The sequence below is a fragment of the Fundulus heteroclitus genome, chromosome 3 (genome assembly GCF_011125445.2).
Source record: "Fundulus heteroclitus isolate FHET01 chromosome 3, MU-UCD_Fhet_4.1, whole genome shotgun sequence".
Classification (NCBI taxonomy): domain Eukaryota; kingdom Metazoa; phylum Chordata; class Actinopteri; order Cyprinodontiformes; family Fundulidae; genus Fundulus; species Fundulus heteroclitus.
In genome coordinates this window covers 10,444,889-10,470,822 of record NC_046363.1, presented here as the reverse complement: position 1 = coordinate 10,470,822, position 25,934 = coordinate 10,444,889, and the positions used below count along the sequence as shown (strand labels likewise).

Here is a 25,934-nt window from a genome sequence, read left to right as displayed (position 1 = left end):
CTGTGAGTGAGCACAAGGGGCCTCATGTTTTTCTGTTTTGTTTTGTTTTTGTTTTTGTGGCAAATAGTACGGAGCCCTCTAAAGGGACATTGAAGGGAAATAAATAAAGAAAATGTTCTGGTAGTCACTAGTCACATTCTCTTACGCATCAGAAAGTATTTTTTTAATTTCCCTTCAATGTCCCTTTAGGGGCCCCATAACATAGTGAATATTGTGCATTTTTTCTGCAGTCGAAGCCCCTCCTAACCAAGTTATATTAATATTTCTTAGATGATTACCAACAATGTGGTTTGGTTTTATTACAATGAATTGTGATTGAGGGCTTAATTTAGTTTTTATCATGTTTTAGAAGAACTCGAATCGTGCAAGAAATCACAGTACATGAAAAGTAGGCATATTCATAGGTTGATAAATGTGGTCAATATCTCCATTTTTGAAATAGCCATCTATACTAAGGGTTGCAAAGGCACAAAAAAATCCCATTTTTTCTTTTAGATTAGCATTACCTTCTGGAGAGTGGATATTAGCAAAAGCTTTGGTTAAGTCAGTTACTTTAGCATGTACTTGTTTACATAAAGCGAGTGCAATTTGCCAGCCATAACACTGACAGAAGGGGACTTTGTAACAGGGCTGTGTTATTTTCAGGACGGTTGCAAATGGCAACGGGTGGGTATGAAATGAAGCTAGACTGTGAAGTGGCGCAGTCTGAGTTGGTGTGTGAGGCTGTTTGAATGAACTTTAGTTTGTCTTCTCCTTTTTACTAGCTATGTGTTCATTTCAGCTGAGTAATTTTGACGTAGACGCGATTGCAAATTGATGTAAGGTTGGTCCAAAGCATTTTTTTGCAGATGGCTACTGACTATTTTGGGTACAAAAAGATAAAACCTGCAAAAATATGTATGTCCTGTTTATAGACATACATATGTTTGTGACTAGACCACACTACATTTGTTAATGTGGGATTTTTTTCTTTCCCAACCACAATATAGTTGTTTGAGAAACTATCATGAAATCCTAATGCCCAGACTATCCAGGTGTTTAGCTGTGGTGTCACTTCATGTGGTACCTTTTAGCTGTTGCACAGCAGAATGCAGAGTTCTGGACAGAGCAAAAAACCTTCAGTCTGATCCATGTAAAGACAGACCCCTACATACCTCCATGCTTAAAGAGTATTCGCCGATCTACAATAGCACACAACAGAGGACTATCAGTGGGGGTCCAGTCTCTGTGTGCCGATGGATTAACAACTTCAATCAGGTGTAGCTTAACATGCATTGACTTCTGACTGGCAGCGGTTCTCACAGCCAGTTGCTATAATATCCTCTGTATAAGGGAATCTCCATCCTTCCAGAGGGTGTTTATAAGCAGATATATAAACGTGATGAGTCTAAAGCTCCTTTCACACATACAACCTTACCCAACCTTACCTACATCTTAAATTTCAAGACGTAGTAACATACCCAGCAATTCACTGAGACTGCTCTGGAGTGAATAAAGCTGTTACATTCCTGGGTAAGACATGCATTTGCGTGATTACGTAAACCGTTCGTAATCTTCATTTAGCTTTTCTGCAAGTCGCTTCTCTGATTGAGAATATGCTGAAGTTGTATTCTGTAGTTTTCATAAAGCTATCAACCACTGTAAGAACCACCGGTCCCAAAACCATTGTTTGTTGAGGCTAATCAGCTGTTTGGCAGATGAGATTTGCAGCTGAAATTCTTCTTTAGAAGTTGGCTTGATCAAATGCAGTTGATATTAGGTACACCCAATCCACCGTTCCCAGGTTAAGTGTGAAAAGAGCTGACCTGGTAATTTACTGGGACTAATTTGCATGTGAAAAAGGTGCCAATTCTCGTTCCACCCGGGAATGTGGGGTGTGTGAAAAGGACTTAAGTCATCTGAAATGTCTCCATCATATCTATGGTCAAAGAAGAATTACTGTATGAATTAGCTCATTTCGGCCTACACTACAAAAATGTTTCATACTCATAGAAACTGCCAAAAGTGTCACCTTAGATTAAAAAAAAATATGAAAACCTTGATTTAGTTAAATAAAATAAAAATATTTGCCATGCAATCCTGGTTAGTGCATTTCTGTTTCAATATCGTATTGATTATAAAATAAGGAAACAATTTGTTTACAGGGGTATTTTCTACAGAAACAATGTTTCACAGAATTGATGCACACTTGATCCATCAATATGAACTGATATGTAAAACACTGTGATGTTCTGACATTGATTGTGTAGCAATTTTAGAGATAGACTTCACTTGATGTTCCAGTTCACAAAAGGGACATTTGAATAATAACTCTCAGTCCCTTTCACAGGCCTGTCCTACTGAAGACATAAAAAAGAATTAACATCAAAGTGATCAATGTCATGACTGCATACTAATGCTTTGACAGATTCATGAGGACATTTGATCACACATCTTCTGAAAATCCCAAAAGGGATGATCAACACAATCATTTCATGTAAATCATAAATCCCAAGAGCTGATATAACCAGTAAGAGGACATTGGTTAAGATATGGCTACAAGCTTGCAGCTGCTGGTAGGGTTCAACTGAACTTTTTGTTGGAATATTTACAGGGCCTGCTCTAGTTTTTACATAATGGTAAAGAATTGACCCAAAGACTACTTATTTTCTGTTTCCTGAGTAGTCAAATCGTATGATTTTTCAAAGGGTTTATATTGCAAATGTCCAAAAGACTCTTAAAGGCTAAGCAGGCTCACAGCATTGCAGATGCGTTACCATATTTGCTATATTTAGCCTCCGTTTCATGGCATCCATCCTGGGGTATTTGTTGCTGAAAAAGCAGCCACACCTGACCAAAGGGCGTGGTTCTAGTTAACGCTTCAGTATGTTTGTGATAGTGGTGCAGGGGTGGGGAGTTTGTCCTGCAATTGGCAGGTCCTGGTTCACCAATCTTACTGTTGTGTCCTTGGGCAAGACACTTCAACTGCATTACCTGCTGGCAGTGGTCAGAGGGCCCGGTGACACTGATATATGGCAGCCTAACCTCTGTCAGCCTGCCACAAGGCAGCTGTGGCTACTAACATAGCTCACCACCGTCAGGGTGTGAATGGGTGAACGACTGACTGTAGTGTAAAGCGCTTTGGGGTTGTCGGACTTGATAAAGTGTATAGATGTATACAAACCATTTACCATAGTGAGATAGAGAATGGTTTTCCTAACATGCCTCCTAAACTACTGATTAGCATGCAGTCTGGGTTTTGATATTGTCACAGTTTGCTTTTGTCCTCACCTGAACTTGGTGACAAAATAAACATTGGTCCTCATCAATTTTCGTTTTAGTTACAGTTGGAAATGTTATTGCTCCGATTGTTGATATGAGCCAAATTTAGGCAAAAAGTCATGTTCTTGTAGCTATTTCCTGATTTATGACCACAAGAATACTTCAAGCTTGAATGACATGTTTTCTTGTCTTTCTCAGTTTAAAGAGATGTCAATTTATCAAAATTCTCTTTAATGACTTACTTGCAAATGAGAGCTGAAGTTGTGACTTTCCTGATTTTATTAGATCGTGGTTCCATCTTATATCAGATTTTTCTTAGATCAGGTAACAAATCTTTGCTGTACACCTCATGATCAAACTAAAACTAATGGGAAATTGGTCCTTTGCCATTGTCGCTACATTATTTTGAAACCTGTAATTTTACAAATGTCTATTTATCTGTTTTTGACAAATACTAATGATGCTGTCCTTTCAACAAAAACTTTTCTGTTTTTGGGTTAGCAAATCTGTCTCTGGTATGTTTGTTTCCTGCTTATCTTTAAATTTATATTTCAGCTTTTTGTTCACGGTGAACAGGTTTAAATCTTTTCAAGAGTAAATTTCATCTTGTCACAAAAAACACATGTGCACACATACAAACTAAGCAACCATCTCTTCCACATTATTGACATATGGTTATCACTGTGACACTGTGGACAAAAAGGAAAAGCCAAGTCTAATGATGATTCCTGTAAGAAAGAACACACATGTTGGATATGAACTTTAGCCTTGACCAATGTCTTTCTGCAGATTACTTCAAATGGTCCTGCAGGACTGTAGATTCAGTCAAAGCAAGCATCCATCCAGAAAGCTTTTTCAATTCAAATCACTAACCTATAGGTTAAACCATTTTTAAGCACAATCTTATTTTGTACAGGCACATATTTCCCTGTTTGGCAGCTTCAGATGCCTTAAGGTACATTCAGACATTCACACCTTGTTATTTTAGGTCACTCTCATTTCGCCAAAAAATGCTTTCCAAGCTTAACCTGAGCTTCAAGACTTAACGTGTTATCAGACACTACACCTTGCTAGGCTGTTATTGTTAGACCTTTTATCTAAATGCCTGAAAGCACGACATGTGAACAATACTCCTTGTACAACAGAGGTAAGAGTTTTATTAAGGTAGTAATCAGAATTTTTTTTAATTTAAAAGTAAGAAAGCTTAAAGGTGACATGGCATCACTTTATATAAACCATTTCGAGTAGCTGATATTGCTACATATGTAAATTCTCCAAAGAATTTCATTAAAAAAAATAACATCAGCTTGTTGTTTTGCCAGGACAAATGTCCCTCTTCAGTAAAAGGGTTGATTGTGGTAGCAAGTTGACTTCACTCTGATTGGCTACAGCCACATTTGGAAAACCAGTCAAATGTCAGCTCTTCACCGTGGTGACTGCGGCAGAGAGCTCGCCCTACCAGCGGGCGACAGGAGACTCTTTAGTAAAGTCCCCATAAATGAACTTAAGACACTCTTCTGAGATTCTCTCGTCCTTCATGCGTGAGTGGAACCTTCATGCGATTTAGACCACCCTCGGACATATCAGCTTGCCTTTTTAGTAAGTGCTGTGAAATTAGTTTGAGGTTTAATAAGGGATATTTGTGCTCTGTGGCTTCTGTGGTGACTGCCTCCTAATCTTAACGACACAGGGAGGCTGATCTGGGGCTGCCGTCTGCTCGCTGCTCTGCCTTCCTCCACTCAAGTCAGACAGGCTAGCACGGGTCACGGCCAATGCATCCGCTAGGGAGAAGGGAATGGGGAGGCTGTTTTCTTGGCTTTCTGATTGGAGAATATGAATTATGTAGAAAGATAACCTGTTTTATGATCTGACCGTTATTTAAGCAATGCAACAAAGCTGACCGTCCTTGAGCAGGTCTTTTAGTATTCTTTTTTGACATTCACATGGCCTCATCGGTGCACAACAAATCATAGTATACCCCCAAAACCTCTGAAAAATATAATTTGAATTGATAGCCCCCTTAAAGATAATGCATAATTAACCACACATTTAAATACTGGTTAGTTTTAATGCTTGTTTTGATTTAATTAAAATATTATACGGTCCATGTGTGTACTGATTTACTGTAGGTATTGTGACTAAAGTGATGTATTACTGTATTTTTGTATATTTGTTGATCTCAGAACAGTCCTTCTGATCCCAAGAGGAAACATGTTTAAAGATGCCAAGATATAGCCTCGTGAGACCATCCTGATCTCGCGAGCTTTCAAGGTTTCACTTGCAGATCAGTCTGGCTACTCTCCGTTAAAGAAAATTTGGAGCCGTTCACCAAACGAACGTCCAATCAGCGTTGGCTTTGAGGCGGGTTGAGGTGTGACGCAACGAGAAGCGCGACAGTTCAGTCTAAAGAACATGGCGGCTTCAGCCAATGAAACTAGCGTTAGCGTGGCTATTGAGCAAGTTTTATCGGAATTACAGAGTATTTCTTTGCTGAGCTAACAAGCCTTTACCTGCAGCAGCAAGAGTAGCTTGGCTTGTGGTTGTGTTTTGGTCGTCGCTCGTGACAGAGCAACGACGAAGCATGTTGACGAGTACGTCATATGCTTCGTTGATCTGATTGGTTTATTTGGCCCGTCTATCACCAACATAGGCCAATCAGCTAACCAGTATTTTCGCCCCTTCCCAAAATTACTTCAACGGAAGGTTTCCAGATGGATATGCGGAGCAAATCCATCTGGCGGAGTCAGGTAAGCCAAGATAGCCTAACCTTCATTTCCTCCTTTCTGTGCATGTGAGTTGATCCGCACATTTTCCTTGATATCTGGGTTCTGGTTGCTTACCCAATTCCCAGCTGTCCAGAAACCAGAAGTAAACCATCCTGATGCATTAAATCAAGACTATAAAATGTTCTAGTCTGGACAAGCGAAGAATTAAACACAACTAAGAAAGGTTGGTTTAAGAATTCTGTTTGCTAAAGGTTTCAGGGAAGTTGAAAGGAGTATAGCGCAAAGTTACAAGTTAAGATTCAGAACTAAGCCATAAAACCATTTTAGTCAAGACTTACGAAATAAAACTGTAGGCTCCTGGGAATTCTTAGATATTAAATCAGTTTTTGAAATGATTGCTAGTATTGCCTCTTTTACTAAAAATTAATGTCTAGGTTCTAACTATTGCTGTTTGCTTTGCCTGTTATTTTTTAATGTACATTTTTGTATGTCTGATTTGTTTTAGTTTATCAGTAACAAGTAGATATTTGCTGGTTATAAAGTTATAAATTTTTACATTTACATTTTTGGATTTCGAATAAATATCGATCCTTTAAATGTCAGTTAAACATCATTTAAATGTTATTTCTGTCCTTCGACATATTTATCTTCATGAAGGCCTATTGTAATAGAGCCCCTCTTGAGTTTTCATGCTTCTCTAGAAAAACATGCAGCAATTTTATAAAATCTAGGTAATTGAATTATATAAGCTGTTCTTGTTGAAAGGAATCACTTAAAAGCAAACATGCGTAGACGGAAATTAGTCTAAAAAGTCCAGCTTATTTAACACACGTTGCCAATCATGATTTCCAGTGGCTGCAAGTTCAGTTTAGCATAAAGCTGGGGAGTCTAATTTTTGCTCAGTGTGGCAGTACATCAGGGGACTCTGGGTGGCTAAATGTGAGTCCTCACAGGCTGTTTCCTTCTTGTTACACAATCGAAGCTGAGATCCTGCAAAGACTTGCAAGAAATGGCTGTTGCATAATAGAGTGTGAGAAAAGGAGAGGCAGACACACAGAGAGGAGAGAGGCGGGGCGTTACATAGAGCTACAATTGGACACCTTACATGAAACATAAAATCTTATATGGCCTTTAAATTTGTGCAAACATTGCCTTTAATTTAAAAAGAGACAGAATGCAACAGAATAGAATAAAATGGTGCCACAAAATGTCAATTTTAATTACCCTTTTCTGGTTAAAGGTATATAAGCTCCTGTTGCTTGCCAGCTGCATGTAGACACACTTATCCCTGCTTATAATAAATAATCAAGATGGAAAAAGCTTTTATTATATGGTGGCTACATATACAGGCCAGCACCTGGAAGAATCCATTACCTCTCAAAGCAGAGACTGCAGTACATATGAGCAATTATATCTCTCTGAGCTGTCCATTACCCGAGGCTATTTCAAATCATCATCCTTATAAGCCCATAATGTTTTTATATGGATGTGATGCAGAAAACAAATGGGACTCATTAGTTTAAAAAAAAAAAAAAAAACCTGCATGCTGACATTTTGAAAAAAAAAATAAAAAATCCACCATATGGCTTCTCTTCACGACTCATAAGGGAATGACTCCAACCTTATGTTCTGTTCTTTTAGAATATTACAGGTATTATCTATCCCACGAAGATGACAAATCATCACAGACAGATTTTCTTTTCTGAGGAAATGTCCAATCCATTTTTGAGGAAAACTACATATGTGACTGACAGTGGGGTTGTCTGTCAGACAGATCATAGAACAGATAGAAGACAATGACAATCTTCTCAGAGCTACCAGCCGTAAATTTGGTTCAGCTATCGTCTTATTAACTCATAAAAAAGACAATCTTCCTTTTTTGGAGGCAATACCTGAAGCTCTGATTTCCATCTTACGGACTAAAATCTTTGAAGGCAAAAGGGGATATTACCTTCTTGCACAAAAACATTTTCCCAATGCCAGCAACCAAACACTGGATTGGTTTACAAATACCACAATTATACAAGAATAAATAAAGAAATTAGCTTTTTTATCCCACATGTTGAAGAAATCGCTATAGTAAAAATCACAAAAAGGTATCTTCTAATTCTTCAATGAGCACAGTTAAAAGTAACTTTACATAGAAGTTATTAATCTATTGTCTTCCCAAAGCTTTAACATAAGGTCAAACCGTCTTTTGATGAATGATTTATTGCCAAAGCTCAGTATTTGGAACTGGGCACTGAATTAATAAAATTCATATCTTTGAGCCATTGTTGTCTTTTTTAACAATTACACATTTCCATTAGTTCATCTGTTCTGTGGTGTACCTCAGGGATCACTCCTTAGCCCACTTGTATTCTCCTTTTAAATGCTTCCTTTGGGTAAACTGATTTTGAATGATTGTCTACATTGTAATTTCCATTCAGATGACTCTGGAACCATAAAATCTTAAATTTTGTCAATTTTGTTAATTTCAGATATATACATTGTTTTGAAATGTTTAACTAGATTTGCACCTGAGCTACGTGGTACATTTGGTAAACTTGGTAAACCTCCAGATCAACAAGTCAACTACTGTACCTATAGAGACTTTAAAGTTCCATTTTGTAAAACGTATTTTACAAATTTTTTTTTCTGTGAAAGGAACCAACCTGTGCAATGGTCTTAGGGTGAGGGTTAGGGTTACATGAAATGCATGTATGTGTACTGTTTTTGATACGTGCACTTCTTTGATCTTGAGTGGATTGAATTACAATTTTGATAATTATTGATAGAATTATACAAATAATAAAAAATGATTACGGTATTAACATAATTTCTTACAATAGGATGACTACAAAACCATAATAAAAAAAGTTTAATATGTTGCAATGGCCCACAAGCCATTGTCTAAACTTGACTGTATTTGTGAAGCAAAACCAATTGTATGCCAATTAGCTCTATAAGACCTCTGTAAGACTTCCTCAAATAAAGGTTCTTTTTATAGTGCAAAGACTAATGAAAAAGGTGGATGCGAGGAGTCAAGTAAACAATGTGGTTCACTGTACTTCTCCTTTCAATGCAGCATGTGATTGCATCAGCATTCTATTGCCTAATTCCTCCCGTAAAGACGCCTAATGTATTCAAAATCTTCAGGGAGTATTTTAAAGGGTGGGTAAATCATTTCACATAGCTTGAGCTCAGTAGTTCTACACTAAGGTAAGTGAATAGGACAATAACTGTGAGTATTATCCTATAATTGTCAGTTAGCACACAATCATAGGCACTGGAGTAGTTATAGAATACTATTTAGGATGACCATGATCACAAGCTTGATCAAACTAGTCTTTATTTACTTGTATGAAAAAATTATTTTCTAATATTTGAGCAAAAATAAGTTTAGGACTGCCATAGCTTGCAAAGCAGAAATGTAAAAAATAAGTTTGAGGCATCAGCATGAGAAGGCTAAAGAACATCACCACTTAACAGTAATTTAGACAAGGAACAGCAAAGAACATTGTATTGACTGAAGCTGATTGTGCACTTGCTTTTCTTGTTTGCATACAAGATAGCTTGATTGCTGCAGGATGGAGCAGCTACATGAAGTCCGTAAAGTAGCAATTTAGCACTCCCATGAGCCATTGCCTTGAAGGTTGAGGAATGGTTTATGATGCCCGATTTTTTTTTTTTTTTTTTTTTTTCAAGTGACGGCCATTTATGCAGATAAATGTTGTAAAGTGTTTTTAGATGTTTTGATTAAGGGCCTTAATAAAAATTTATCTGCCAGTTAATTGTGTGCAAAAACTGCACATAAGATGGTGAGTTTATGAAAAGCTAAAGTGGCTTTTACTGACATACATTTTGGAAAACATCTAAAGCAAGTATTTGTTTTATTGAGTTGTCACAGTGTTTTCTATCTTAGTATGTATGCTGGCTTGTTGAAAAGTTTGTCTTAAAGAGGCCCATATATAAGGGATTTCATTTTTTTTTTTGGAATATAACGTCCTGTTAAGTCTTTGAAATATAAGTGTGACTTTTGCTGTTCTCCCACTCTAAATAGGGGGACAGGTGAAGAGTGGCCTCTTCTGCACTAAGTGGTCAGATAATTATCATGAATAATCAGACAGTATGCTGAGCTGTCAGATTCAGTTCTGTTTCAAGCATCCTGCATGCTGGGGTGAGGCAAACCTCTTAAGCGCAGACAGCAAAGGCCGGCATGAGATTAGGGATTGTAATTACTGGGTCATTGCTGTAATTTTTAAGTTCAGTCATATCAGTTCTGTAGCAGTGTGTAATAAATCTTTTGTGAGAGCTGCGGTGACGATGCTACAGAATGTCGTTTGGCATGTCCAAAAAATATGTTGAAGTCTGTTCATTTTGGGTATGTGACAGCATCAAATCAGAAGTGAGCTGATGCTGATTATTTTCCCATGACACTGTGCTCTTCAACGCCACTGAAATGAAAGGTGGATACGCAATAGTGTGGCAGCCGTATAAGAATCCAAACCCAACAATAGCTACCTAATTTATATACATCATCTTAAAAGAACATTAACTGTTATATTATTATTATGGGACTTTAAACCCTATTTAGTGTGCCAAAAAAAAAAAAAAACATATAATATTTCTTCCTGTAGATTTGAAAGTAGACCCTACGGTTGCAAACACAACCGCTATTCTGGAGTTTTATTATCATATACTTTGTTTTTCACCAGTGGCTATGATAGGGCAGCTACCACAGCTGTTAAAATTTACTGGGAATCCGGCTTTTAATGCAAAGACATTGGCAACAGAAAAAGTCACAGCGTGATTGTTTTTATTAAAAAAAAAAAACATATTTTGCAATTTCATGCTGATGTACAAACCTCAACCATTTTTAACAGGGATTCATCTACTTTACATATTGTTATGCTGCAGCAAGGCTGCTGACCAAAACAAATAGAGGGGTAGATATTACTATTTAGCTCTTTATTCTGACCTCTCTGCACTGGTTACTTGTGCACGTTAGAATACATTTAAAAATAATTTGTTTTAACTTTCAGAGCAATCCACGGTCAGGTTCCTAAATATTTGAAGCCTCTTTGTCAGCCTAGAACTTTAAGGACATCAACTCAAATGTTGTTGGTGGTACCTCGGACCCATTTTAAAAATCGCGGCAACCATCCTTCTCAGGTGGTAGCCCAGAGACTTTAGAACGCCCTCCCGCTGTCTCTTCGCTGTACAGAATCCAGTCTCTCTTAAGAAACATCTAAAGACATTTTTATTTAGACAAGCATTTGCTTAAGCATGTATTGTGTTTTTGAATATTTTTTGCTCCTGTGAAGCACTTTGTGATATCAATGTCTGTGAAAGGTGCAATAGAAATAAAATTTGACTTACTTACATGTACCCTCATCTCTGAGAATAAGTTAAGAACAACAAACTCTTTGAAAACAAATACGCTGCTCATAGGTATTTTCCAAACAAGACATTAAAATGTGAATATTACTGTCTAAAATAAAAGCATCGTCAGTCATTTAAAACAAACAGTATTCATATAGAACATTGGTGGTTCCATCCCTGCCACGGTTGCTTTTCGAGCCCCCAGTTTCAAGTCTACTCTTTGTATCTCTTGCATATCTCTGTCAACACGCACAGTAAATCTCTGCTGTGTAGCAGAATTTACACACTTCTTCCAGAATCTCACATCTAGTTTTTATAACTACAAACATACTCGATTTGATAAAGCCCCTACCCAGCATATCACTGCAAAACACGCAGACAAACCCAGTTATCTGCCTGCAACACGTGACCAAGTCTGCCATTGTGTGGCTCCTTTGTTTTGCTCCAAGTTTGCTCCTGTGCCCTTCAAACAACAGCTTATTTTAACCCTCCAACTGCCTGCAGTTACAGCACCATGTTAAGAGCTTCTGTGAAAATCAGTTATGCAATGAAAACTAAGGATGGTTGTATGTGTGTATGTGTGTGTGTGTGTGTGGAGGAGAGGGAATGGGAAGGAGCGAGGAGATGAGAAATAAACATATATTTGCACCATGCAAATCTGCAAGTAAAAGTAGGTTTTGGTCTAAGGGAGCAATGAGGCCAAAGGTCACATACAGAGGGAGGCAATACCAAGTAAACATAAACCAGGAAGTTAGACCTAGCTCAGCTCAGTCTTCTTCTTTCCATTATTTGTTTTTCAGTTCTGTTTGTTGACCCTTTTTATGGCTGGTTTAAATGCTTCAAAGTGTTAGGTTTAAATCTCTTTATTTCACGTCATGCGTAAACATTTTCTTTCATTTTCCTACACAACCCATCAGAATTGGACATTTGCTTGTCATATATATGAATTACATACACCTTTTGGCCTTGCATTTATATTTTCAAATCATTTTAAAATCATGAATATGGTTTATAACACAGATTTGAATTCCTTCCCAACAAACTTAGTTAGGAAGTAGGGCTGGACAATAATTCAATAACAATATATATCGATCGATAGACGTGTGGCGCGATAGGAAAAAATAGGGTCGATAAAAGTTCGATAGAAACAGTTTTCCTTCCTTCCTTTCAGCCTATCATATTAGTTGATGCTACAGTCACTACTTCCTCTCGACCAATCGTAATCGCGGACCCAGGCACGCCGTCACAAAGCGCCGCCCTCTCAAACCACAACACAGAGCACGTGAATATGTCGCAGCAAGGAGCGGCGGAGGAAACGGTCCCAACACGGGGTTTTACTAGTTCGCCAGTCTGACAGAAATAAACCAGTGATTTATAAAATTTGCAAGGAACCGGTAAAAACAAAGTCTGGTAACGCAACCAACTTGTTTCATCACGTAAACCGCTCACACCAGCAGCAGCTCGAGCTGTGCAGCCCCGTGCGACTCACGTCTTCGTAGGAATTTTCTGGAAGTTCTTCCAAAGAAAAGCAGGTACAGCAGCTAAACTGGGCTCCCTTCTTTGTGATAAAATGACAAAGCAGCATTAGGCCATCACACATGCAGTAACATGCTTTATAGTGATAGATATGCTGCTGTTGTCTGCAGTTGGAAAAACCTGGATTCAAACAATTACTCACCACTCTTGATCTGTGATATAAAGTTTTGGGACGCAAGTTTTTCTCTAACAGCGCTCCCTAAATTGTGCAACTAGTGCAGGGAATCAGTGAAAAATGAGCTGCAATCTGTGTCTTCCCACGCCACAACCTCAGCCCTGCGTCAGCCTCTCAATTATGAAACCTGAGAAGTAACTAGTGTACTATTCCCATCTATACAGGCTATTTTACTTATTTTGTTGGTATATTTACTTTTGGTCATTTTACTGGTCACTTTAGTTTATTCTTTGTCAGTATTTAATAACATAACTCAGGTCTCTTAAGTTATTTTTCTTTAAAAAAGTTCTGTTATGGTTAAAAAAGTTGGTTAAATAAAGATTTAATTGAGATTCTGTGTTTGTATTCTTTATTAAAATTAAATCATTTAGCAATATCATAAAATGTCCATGCAGAGCTGCACATAAAATATGGGTTTAAATATTTCAACAATTATCGATATCGATCAATATGCATTTTGTTTTTTAATCAATAAGCTTTTTTTCTATATCGTCCAGCCCTATAAGGAAGAAGTCATTAATGGCCTCCTATAGTGAATGGGGTTGAGGGGTGTTTAGAACTGGGTGCCATAGTTTTGCACTCTACTTCCTCATTGATATGCTGTTACTGTTTACAGTCACAATCACGGAAATACTTGATGAACATCATACTTGGCTGTTGTCTGGAATGGTGTTACCTCTGTTTAGTTTTATTACAAAGTGCATTTTAATTAGTTCTGCTTTAAAAGCATTATTTTTTATTGCTATACCCATTTTATAGCCTTTTTATTGTCCTTTTACAACAATAATAATGATAATAAAATAATAATAATAACATCTACATAAATAGTTATATTACAATTGATATGTGTCTTGAATTTTGACTCACTTGTCCCACCACATACACTAAGATGGTATGGATTAGCATACAATGTTTTCAGATATTTAGACGTATTTTTCGTACCATAAGCGCACAGGATTATAAAGCATACAGTGAATTTACGTACGTATAGTATGAGCTAAGTTCATACTATACATTTTTGGATAGCAGAAGTGGTTCTTCTCTCCAAGATCTGATAAACTTTAGGTTTCAGTGTGCTGCAAGATGTGTCGGAGAGTCGTGCCAACTAGCAACGGGAACAGCAAACGTTACTCGTGCATTTAGGCCGAAAGTTGGAAAAATACTTTTCAGATGTTTATGAGCATTTTGGGAGTTTTTCTGAGGATTTTATTTTGTTTATATTGATATCGGAATTAAATTTTATCGACCAAATTTTTTAAATATATAATAAGATTTTGCTTTTCGCCACATCTTCCAGCCCCAGGTGTAGGCAGGCCCGCATTAAGACAATGTGGTGCCCCTGGGCACTATACCTCAAAGCCCCCCCTCCCCCTTTACCCATGCTGTCCTCCGGTCAAAAACATCAGACATAATCAAGGGGATTTCTGTAATGTAATTTACTATTTACTAACTTACACAACTACATGTAGGCATATGAGCAGTGAGCAATATTCAAATATCTAATTTTAAAATCTTGAAATCAAAAAAATCTTGATTTATTTATCATTTATTATTATTGTGACATCAGTGTTCACAAAACAAATAATGCATGGTCTTTCAACAATTTTAAGTAAATAATATAACAATTTATAAAAAATATATTTTTAAAGCATGTGTCATTATCCATAAGGGGCCCACTGGCCCTTATGGATAATCCGGCCCTGGGTGTGGGCATGGGTCAGTTTTGAAATGCAAAGGTTTCACATCTGCAAAAAAAAATGGGTGGAGTTTTTAACAATGGTATGGAGTAGAGCTTTCCATAGCACCCCATGCCTTGCTGTGGACTGCTGGTCAGCTAGGTGACAAAAGACTCCTACAATTTTCCTGTCCTCACAATTAAGTCAATTTGGAAACAATACTAAAACATAGACAGTCATAGTGTGGAAACAAAAGGAGAACTGCCCCATCGCATTTTTAAGATAACGCTGTTTCTCCATGAAGAATATGGAAGTGAAGTGTGTCTGTTTTTGGAACAATAGGGTTAGCACTCAGACGAATGCCATGCAAGGCAAACCAGTTATCAAGTGATAAAATGTCAAATGAACTACCATACCTACACGTATCATGGCAGCATCACTTAATCATCATGACCGTCACCACTCCTCATTGGGTAACAATAGCAGTCTGGTTCAAGTTCTACCCGGTGAGTAAGTGTAGACAGTTGCACGTGGGTATAGGCTGGGGGATGAGTTTCCGTTTTGTCAAATTTGTACACTCAGCCGTGGCTGTCTGGCTGAACTATAGCAGCTCCTCCACACAGAGAAACAATGTTTGCCTGTGGGCTGAAGCTGTCTGCCTGAAACATTAAAGTGTCTTGCTCTGTAACCAGGAGATGATGAGGTTGGCGTCACAGTTTCATGGTCTTATCCAAATAAGTGACATTGACTTTGAGTGATTTAGCAGACTGTGACACTTTCTGGCTTATTCTTGCTCAAACTTGGATGTCTCCAGGAGGAATGTGGCAGTACGCACGGATATATGCCTGTTACTCTGCACACATTTTGCTCTGGGATATTTTTGAAACAGCATGATGGCTTCAAAAAGAATATAAGGAGGAAATAAAATTCTCAAATGTCCAATGCTGTGTATAGATATATTGCTTTGTTATTTCAGACTGATGTTTGTTTTGATTTGTTACTCACCGGCTCACCTATCAAAGCTTACTAGTATAGCCAGGGGCCTAAACTTGATTCTCTTCAGTGGAGATTTACAGACGCATCATTCTAGGCTTGCAATCTAAAAATTCAAACAATGGCCTCTTGATTTTGATCTAAAGGAAAAATAAAGAACATAATAATACTCCTATAGGTTTTTTTGTTTGTTCCCCTTAGTCCATGCCAGAGAGAGCTGTTACCTCCCACAGTAAACAGTCATGTTTCTGCCTCCCACACCACAATTATAGTTCAAGCTTTTCCACCTTTGCTGAAGCCCATCACTGAACAACATCTTTTAATTACACCTCTTTATTTGCTAGCTTGGCATGTCATAAATGTAGAATGAGTTGATGCCAACATTTCACCATTTGGATCAATAAAAACAGACGTATGAGAGAGAGAGAGAGATTTGAAACAGACAGAGATTCTGTATGTAACAAACTGTGATAAATATATCACAGTTTGTTACATACTTTGGTTTTAAAGTCAGGGTTTGGTACATTTTTGGTTTGCTTTAATCAATAGAAAAAAAAAAGGCCACTACTGAACTGCCTGAAGATCTGGTTTGATTTTTTTAAATAAAGGATAAGCAAATACAGAAGGTATAGCCTTGGATGGATGGATGGATATAATAGAACCACTTGATAATGGCTAATACTACTATGTATGAATTCAAATCACTTTGATATGTAGACCACCGGGTGTACAAAATATACTTGACTGTAAAGTTGGGCAATTGAACGAATTTATCAACCAGTGACGATAGCTCTTCAATGTTCCTTTTTTAAGAGATTTTTTTTGGCGAATTTCAGCCATCATAAACAATGCCAGGCAATCGGGCTTCGACGAGTTATGTTTCCTTGTTTACATCCAAACTGTCAGCCAGAACCGGGCGATTATAGGGCCCCGATTCCAATTATACACTGAACACATGAATGCTCATGCAATTCCGTGGCGTTTGAGTCTTTTGCTGGCACTACATGACTGTAGAAGCAACAAAGCACTTTAGTTACATCCTGCAGTTTACCTCTTTCATGTGGTTTGTAGCCAAAGTAATCCCAAATAGGCGACTTTGTATTGTTTTAGATATTTGTATCTAAAACGGCAAATCAGTCCACAAAAAAGTCCAAACTAGAGCTGTCAAGATTCATTGACTGATTCAAGGACCTCGATTCATAAAATTCAAAATTATGAATTGAAGCTTTTACATCGTTTATCTGTTCAGCGTACTGTATTATGGCCAGGAGGCTAACGCTAATCTATAGCCTAGCCTGCTGATACATGGATGGCAAGTGTGGTTATCCACTATGGAGACAGAAAGCAGAGCAGAGAAAGAGGTCTCAGGTTTTAAAAATGTGGGAACACTTTAAATTCAACAGAAAATAAAATTACACTGCAGGCTGCCTGGTATCGGCTTAGCTTCTAGCTGCCGAAAATTAGCGCTTCAACTCGCTGCTCAGTCCTCCCCTTTCCTCTCTCGCCTGTGCTTGTTTTGATTGGTCAACATGACGGGCAAACGGCCAATCGCTTGAGGGCTATACCAATAGGGTAGTTCACGCGTGACGTCAGCGCTACATCCGGGTCCGGCGGGTAGGCAAAAACAGAACTGTTCTCGTCTACTACCATGACAAAACGGGTGATTTAGAGCGTACTTTTAGTTAGTTTATTTTTTAAATCTAAACAATGCCTACAGCTTGTTGTGCTCCCGGTTGCACACAGAGGCATTCCAAATCGTTGGAAGTACGTTTCTGTTGTTTACTGAAGGAGGAAGGACGAAGAAAGAAATGGATATTTTCAATGAAAAGAGCGCAGGCAGACACTCCCAATGGACTGGGGGAGCCATCATACCACGACAGAATGTGCAGTCTACACTTCATCTCCGGTAAATACAACTTAATTCTGTACTGGTCATTGTTCTACTTAAATAGCGGCGGAGGGGAGGTGGCGATCGCTACACGGCCCGGAGAAGCGGTGTCGATGCTGCTCCAGACAGCGGCACCATTACGCCCCCGTTCACGGGCGCTAGTACTTCTGTGTTTACGCTGCAATGTCGCCGACACCCCCACCCATTTTAACAAGACAAAAACACCTAAATAATCCGTAGTGAACAATGTTTTTTTTTAACCTACCAGGCGGGTCTTCCTCTCTGCTGAGACGCGGTCTGTGTCCAACGCCGCTTTGTGCTGCTACATAAACATGTCTGAACATCCATCCATTCATCCATTTTCTGACCCGCTTAATCCCTCATGGCGTTGCGGGGGTTGCTGGTGCCTATGTCCCGATATAAAATAATTGTAGCCGTCCAGTGGTTTCAGGGGCTTTTGTGCTCTCTTGTCCGTACTGGCCTGCCGTGTTTATAAGGCAGCTGTATATGTCGCGGTAGGGAACACTTGGCCAGCATTTTACAGACTCGCTCCATCCCTTCAGGCTTTTGCTGTGTGGATCTGGCAATCTGATACCATCAACCATAAACTTACTCTTAAAACGATCTTGTGATACGTTATCTAAAGAAGAAAAATACGTGGAGAACTCGTCAGTTTCCTGTGTTTGCGTCCGCCATTGTGTTCGCCTTTTGTCTACCAGTCCGGCGCGCATGCGCGAAAAACCTGCAGCCAAACAATAGCAGTGAACTGGTCTATTTGTGAAAACAGAGAAGAGTCCTGTGAGTGCAGCTGTCAGTAGAGGGGGAGTTTGTTAGGTTGTCCTGTAAAATTAACTATGAGGGACAGAAAAAAATAAAGAATCTGGCTGCAGTTTAAAGATGTTGGGGACAGCAAAGCAGAGTTCCTTGACTGCAGAGTATAATTAACTTTAAGAGCAGGTTCCACTACATACCTGCAGATACATATCAGAGCTGCCAATTTAGAGTTTGGTTCTGTTCTGTGGATGTCTTTGTAGTTTTTTGTTAATTTGTGCAACAGAACAGGTTTGACTAAAATATTACATCGTTCTGTAAATAAACAACAGATTGTTCTTCAATTTTTTCTTCAATGAGAATTTGCCTTATTATCTATTATTAATTATTGTTTTTTCCCCTTCTGCTGCACAGCTAAACTTTAAATTTAGCTTATTTCATATGAGTTAATCTTGTTGGTAAGTCTGGTGTCTCGGCCCCCTTGTTTTTGCCACTTTTACCCCAGAATTTCCCCACTATGGGACAGTAAAAAATGTTTCTATTCTATTAAATATCGGTAACAATAGTTTGAAAAAAGGCAGTTTTTATTATGCCTGAATTTAAATTAGCTGTTTACCTTTTTTAATTATGACCATTTTCACAACAGAGATAGCTGCACTGTATTGATTTTAAGTCAACCAGAAAGGGCTGAGCTTTTAACATTTTGATCCTAGAACTTTTTAGCTGCAGATGTATCCTTGTTGTTAAAAAAAAATTACATAATTTGCTAATTTGCATTTTTCCTTTATCTCTACCTAAAATAAGCTTACGTAAATATGTCATTACTCGATTAATCATCAGAATAATCAATAGAAAAATCGATTACTAAAATAACTGTTTATGACAGCCCTTGTCCAAATGTCACCCGTGTGAGGGACTGCACATTTTCCCATAGTTTTATTTTTTTTCCAGATCCCAACTTTTGCATGGAAAGTAACGTAAGCAAGTTCCAGCCCCGGTTTTGGGTGTACACAGGTTATATAAATGAGGCCGCTGGTCCTGAATGACCAGGTTACAGGATCCACTTGAAATGCAAACAAACACAGATACTTCACAGACAGGGCAGACATCTGAGAAATTAACAGGACATCGCTGATGTTTTACTAACGTACGATCATAATCAGTTACTTTCACAGACATTTTTATTCAGACGTCAACATGGCTCAGATTCACCAGTTGCATTTTTATGGAGATTCACCTGGACACTTTTCTGTTCATAAGCTCACCGGCGTACCTGAAAAGACATGATACAAGCTGAGAATCTGAGAATAAATAATGTGGGACTTTAGCAGACTGGGGTTTTTACCCGTACAGCAGCACTACAGTACAACCAGCTAATGGCTGGCTCACACAACTTTTACACAACTTTTAAAAATGTATAAACATAGCACTGTGTTAATCTCACTGGACATTTCAAACATATAGAATTTGTTTGAGTCAAGGGTCATTTTACAATGTGGTGACCGTAGTGGGTTCAATCAGCTTCAAAAACAGAAGAACACACAACACAGAAAAGCAGCACCCTGATATCCACCAATAAGTAAGACTATTTATCCATCTACAAAAAACATCTTTATCCCCCAGCTGTTTAAGTGCTTTAAATTACCAGTCAACAGTGCAGGTTTTTTGGTGTCTTGCTTTTTACTATTTTCTTTTCTTTTCTTTTAAAGCAAGATTCAGGAATGCTGCTGCTTGGGGAGAGTCAGTTCATATCAATCTGGTCTTCATTTTCTCAGGACTAAAAAAAGAAGTTCTAACATCAACGTGTCAAAAGCTCAGCCCTTTCAGGTTCTAGCCACCTCTGCGGTGAAAATAGTCACAAACAAAAAGTGTGTATAAAGCGTTATTTTTACAAGGATTTTTTTTTTTATATATCAATAAGCATAATGTAATCAAAATAAAGTATAAAGTTGAAAGTGGCAAGTTACACTCTACTTATTTTTCTTTTGTTCTTTTGCACAAGTTAACCAAAATTTGCAAACAAATCCACAGAACAGAATAAAACTCTCCTCTAACTGCACTGTAGGATGGACAGTTCTGATTTACCTATGCAGGTTTGTGGAGGAACCTGCATTTAAAGTTATTTTGATTTTGCAGTGAGGCACTCTGTTTTTTTTTTTGTCCCCAATACACTGCAGCGAGATGCTGCTTGGCTTTTTTGGTGTCACTCAAACTTTAAAAAAATATATTGATATTTGTTTAAAAGAAATATAAGATTAGACTATATCGTTTTTATCAAGATGGTCTATGTTGCGTTATAATTATACTTTTATGCATTTAAGTAGGTTGTTTTTCAGTCGTTTCTCATATTTATCTACAGCTGTTTGTTAAAAAATGCCTGTGAGACATTTGGGATAGATTTTTAAAGATGAAACCACATTTTCTTTTCCTTCATCTGACATTAATAACTACGATGTGGGAGTTCATCACTTAAATGCTTTAAAATGACATTGAATATTGTATTGATAAAACTCTGGTTTATCTGTAACAATGTGTAACAATCCTATCTGTCAGCAACACAATTGTAGGTATGCCACTCTCTAACCCTAACCCTCCAATACTTCAGGACATGACGCAACAAGTAATGACAAGAGAAGCCATCAGAGCACCACACCTTGGCCAAATCTAAAAACCCCAGTGATGATGCACCGGAGGAGTTCTTGCAGCAGGTAATGCAACTCAACCTGTCTGCCAAGAACAAGAACAGGCACAGACAGGACGGGAAGTGAGAAAGAAGAGGAAGTGTGTGTGAGCCTAAGAGCACGGAAGTGAGCTAACCTCAGTTTATCACCTTTAAACAGCAGATGTACCATGTGGATGTGGTGCACTTAGCAAGCAGGAGGAAAGCAAACATCTCTCGGCACAGAAACCTGACAGGAGGCAAAAGTTTCACACAACCACGCCGCTGTCTCCGTGGCGTTCATAAGCACAGAGGAATGCCAAGCGAGACGCGCGATTGTGTAAGAACACCTCTCGGCCCTCTTTCCCGCTGGCTGAGGCAAATCCTATGAAATTTAATGGAATGCATTCCTGTGGCCTTCCCCGCTCAAGTAGCTGGAGGCAAAATATAGCTTTCTTGTCAAACGACGCGAAGGTAAGTCGCAGCAAACGCTGAATGCTTTCGATCAGTACGAGCCGGCGGTGCCACAAAAATGAGTAAAAGACGTCTATCTGCAGAGAAAGTGAAACCACAGCATGTTCAGCGTTTCACACACATGACACGATCATGTAGAAAGGATACCATGAATGACCCCTCAGTGTTTCACCACCTGAAGGGGGATCTGTAAAGGGGAGAATTAAATCCGCATTAGGTATCAATCAGTTCTGGGGGATATCTGGCATTAACTCCCAAGAAAGAAAAACAATGTTTACAGCAGCAGGTCTTAATAAATCTGTGCGGCTCAGCTATAAGCGGACAATCATGTGTGAGAGGATTATTTAAAGCGTATGGAAAGCAGGAACCACAGGCAAACAGCAAACCGCTACGGCCTCCGGTGTTGCTTTCCATATCAAAACTTAAAAACGCTTGATTTTTACGCTTCGCTGCAAGAGCTTCAGCTGCTTCTTCCACTGCAAGTGTCATTTCAAGACTGAAGCTGAAAGTAAACAGAAAGGAGAAACAGTTTTTTACTGGTGAATGTCCTCGTTTTGTAACGGGTGCTGCACAGGAGCCCTCTGTTTAAGATTCAAAGTGATTTCATTTCCCTGATGCATTACAAACTTCATGTATGACAGCAGCTCAGTGTGTCCACTGGCTGAAGCAAATCTTCACCGTACTCAACAACAACACCCAACAATTTTCATGAAAAGCACAAAAAACTGAATGATTCACCAGTTGACCAGACTGGAGTGGGACAATTTTCCCTTTGTCAGCACTGATTGGCGATGGCTGATCTAATACTGAAAGAGTGGAACTATTGCTTTTCTATTCATTAAATTCATCAAAACTATGAATTCTTATCAGTTTCTGTCTATAAATCCATCACCCAACAGTATCTTTGCATATGTAATATCCCGTACAGAAAAAAATAACCTGTTTTACTTGGTCCAGAGTGGAACTAATGGTGCAGACCTCAAAGAAAACTAGAAATTGATATATTATTTTCATATAACCTGCTGAAACACAAACACCAACCTCCTTCTTTAATCTTACAAATGTAAAGGCTTAAAGCCCAACCATATGATTACATGTCTCATGCTGCAAGATAAATATCCTTTAAGACTGTAATTTGAAATACAGCCTACAAATAACCCTGTTACAAACTGGATTTTCTTTAATAATATTAATATTTCTATAATTGAATCATTGTTCACCGATTCCAGAGGTACGCATGGTTGTGTGTTATAGCTATAATTCTTTGAACACATTTAAGGACTTTAAATATTTATGAGTCTTATGCATCCTGACTTTAAGAAAACAATATTTATGAAGAGTATAAAGGTTAAAGCACACTTACGCACCACGAAACTCGGCATAGATTGGAAAAGGACAGCTTTTCCTCTATCGCCTCCAATCTGGCAATCAGCAGGTCAAATCCAGTGAAAATGTTTTTTTTTCTTCTTTTCATTACATATACCAACACTTTGAAATCCTACCATTTGCGGTCTCAAGCATCAAACAAGAACATGCACTCCAATACATATTGTCTGAGTTTAACAAAATCGACTGGCGCAAATGCTAAACACATACTTTTATGTGTGAAGGTTAGATTCTTTTAAAATTGGAATGGAAAGGTCAGACCTCAAGGGAATCTGATGGCACATCTCTACTTCAAAACAAAGATCATACCCTGCTTATTATAGGGACACTTTCACATAATCAGCACAATGCCTTATAAATATCTTTGGAGAATAAAAGTTATCCTGTTATTCACACACTGTGTTGGAACAGCAAGTAATACATAACAACAACAACAACAACAAAAAATGGGTACAGCAATTGGTTAAAGCAGAAACAGCAAACTGAAACACAAGCACCAGCCTCTATTTTAAATCTTTCAAATTTAAAGGAGTGAAAATTCACTGCATGACTTCATACCTCATGCTGCATGACACAACTCATAATGATAAAAAAAAAATAAAAATCGGCATACAAATAATCCTGTAACAAACTGCATTATCTGTCATTTTACTAGCATTGCTCTATTTGATTGGACGTCCTCTGATTCCAACGCGACACACATTTCCGGTAGCTATGAGTCGGGACTGTTTTAACAACAAAAAAAAAGAAAAATCCCGCCATTGAATCGTGCTTTGACGACTTTATACAAGCCGAAATAAAGAAATGATACATTTAATCAACGTACCGCCTCGGTTGTGCTAAATGCGTTGGAGCTCAACGCCCGAGCGTAAATAATCGCTTAATTGTGAGATATCTTAAGGGGATTTGGAGCGGCGGAGTTGACACTGGGAGGGTTAGTGCGTGCGTCGGGGACGACACTATAAAGGCACATGACAGACCAGCGCAGAGGCAGTTTGGTGTGATGTATCCTTTAAGACACTTTACGACAACTTAGAATTTGAAAAAAAAAAAATGAAAAGAAAATAAGAACAAAAAATCACGTCACGCCGTAGGTTTCTAAACGTCCTTTACAATATGTAAACAAGTCGACGTGGATAACAGGTTTACTATGGTTACACCGCGTAACCTCCGGTCGTAAAGATGTAAATCAACAAACACGCAGCGGTAACATACCCATGGCGTGTTGGCGTGTGTTTCCTACAACAACTGCTCTCTCACAACAGTGTATAGTGTTGTCAATTTGTGCAACATACCCTTCTCCGTTTGGTCTGTGTCAAATACATCCACAGCTGAGTCCTGCACTGGATGTAACCAAAACTGTAAGTCTTCTCACAGCAGTGGTTCACAGTGGAATCATTTTTCCCCCCTACAGCATCGTTCATAAAAGCGCCCCCCTTTTTTTTTTTTTTTTTGTACCCTCCTCTGGTTTGTTTTCGGTTAAAGCTTTTACCAGAGTCTCCGTTAGTTATGAAAAACCTGAAAGAAAAACAGCGTATCCGTGCTTCCTGATTGAGGTGAAGCGGTGGTGATGATGTCGTCGAGGGGTGGGGCGGAATGCAGCGTTAAGTCCGCCAACAATCGGAGGCTCCAGAAGCACGTTGGCGCACGTCTGTGCATGATCGTTGTGACTACAGTCAGGGTTGTGTGCTAATCATTTTACAACGAATTTTCTGTGTAGCAATATTTATTGCATGGAAATCCGGATAGAAGAATCACTTGCGCAATTTGTACATGCGGCGCTCTACGTTATTCTATACAAAAAATGTGTTAGAAGTTGCGTAATACCTTCACTCAGCAAGACCTTGCCCATGGGCACCATCAGCTACGTGAGGGCAGGTATTGAGGGGGGAAAAAAAAGAACAGAGACTGCATTCCTCACACGAAACACTGCCTTACAGTTATTATTTAAAGTATTTTAAATTATAATGTTAGGTTCTGCATTGCTTGGAGTCAGAATTGTGATTAAGTTCCTTTTATTTAAACTGCACTACTTCATAGGGAAACTGCCTCTGAAAGCTCTAGAGATGGATGCGAACCGACACACCCAATTCACTTCATTCTATCCAGTTTGTTCCAATAGAAAGAACTTCTTCAGATTTAATCGTTACAACTTGCAACATATATTTTATAGGAATTTTATAAAATACATCAATGTAGCTATTACACAGCTTTCTTTCTTAATTTATTTATTCATTTATTTGCATTCAGTCCTGCTGGGTAAATATCATGTCAAACTATCTTTTGGAAAATTACTTTTTTGCCCCTTCTTCTTATTAAAATATCATAACAGACTGGATAATAAACGTCTGTGGACAGAAATGTCAAGCATCGCTTGAAATTCTCAATTAAAAACTGATTGATTTTGTTAATTTTTTTTTTTTTTTTTTTACTTTAAACTTTAAAAATGACTCCGGCATTATTTAAACTGTGTGGCAACCATTCCTCTGTTATAAATCCACCTGTATAATTTTCAGTGAGATACTTTTGAAAACTACAGTAGTTTTTTTTTTTTTTTATGTCTGGAAGAGGGCATAGATAAAATGTCCAAACTTAAATAAAACAAACGTTGGGGGTTAAAAAAAAAAAAAAAAAAAAAAAAATGAAATTCTCAATTGGATCTGGATCTGGGCTTTAAGTGGGTCGTATAGTAGCAAATGGTTATTCTTTGATCTAATCCATTCCATTGTAGCTGTGGATGTTCAGTAAGGTTGTTGTCCTGCTTAAAAGTGAACTTCCACCTTTGTTTTCTTCCAGGGTTTTAGTTTATTTAAGTTTGCCCATCATCCCTACATTGCTTACCAATGTAGGGAAGATGTAGTCTTTGTTGAAGAAAAGCATTCCTACAGCATTATGCTTCCAACAGCATAAGTAAAAATGGGATCTTCTGTTCAGGGAGATTAGAAGCCTCGTTTTAGGTACATGAGATCTTGCATGTATGGGTGGGCAATATGGACTTTAAATTTGCATTGAATTATATTGAATT

General features: G+C 38.2%; 1 protein-coding gene across 1 annotated transcript in view; it reads right to left on the bottom strand.

Moving 5' to 3' along the window:
• Positions 1 to 24,503, bottom strand: part of LOC105933410 (myelin basic protein) — an 84,310-nt gene extending 59,807 nt beyond the window's left edge. Inside the window, exon 1 of the mRNA XM_012872919.3 lies at positions 24,205 to 24,503. The gene's annotated coding sequence lies outside the window, so the exon portion shown is untranslated. The remainder of the gene's footprint in view (positions 1 to 24,204) is intronic.
• Positions 24,504 to 25,934: the final 1,431 nt, after the last annotated feature.